The sequence below is a fragment of the Penaeus monodon genome, chromosome 20 (assembly GCF_015228065.2).
Source record: "Penaeus monodon isolate SGIC_2016 chromosome 20, NSTDA_Pmon_1, whole genome shotgun sequence".
In the NCBI taxonomy this organism is placed as follows: domain Eukaryota; kingdom Metazoa; phylum Arthropoda; class Malacostraca; order Decapoda; family Penaeidae; genus Penaeus; species Penaeus monodon.
Genome location: NC_051405.1, coordinates 40,072,020 through 40,072,448, shown reverse-complemented (window position 1 = coordinate 40,072,448; position 429 = coordinate 40,072,020).

Sequence of the window (429 nt, the reverse complement as noted above, 5' to 3'; positions counted from 1 at the left end):
GAAACAAGTGGAGGATTGATTAAGTAGAAGAGGAAGTTGGGTTGTTTGTGATTTACCTTCCTTCCCCCTTTACGAAAAGGCTTTGCTGATCACCCCACCACAAGAGTTAGCTGTCCCCTCCCCTTTCCACGAGATTCAGCTGTTTTTTCTCCACCCCCCCCCCTCATGGGACTCAAATACTACCCACCCCCACCCCTCTCCTCTCCATAAGACTCATCTCCCCCCTCCCAAAGCCACATTTCCCCCCCTCCCTCCCCACAAGACTCATCTCCTCCCCCCCCCCCACACACACACAGGACTCAGCTTCCCCCCCCCTCTTCCCCCCCCCTTTCTCTCCACAAGACTCATCTCCCTCCTCCAACCCCCCCCCCCTGAAAGATTCACCTATCCTACCCCCCCCCCCCCACTTTACAAATTTTAACACCCCCT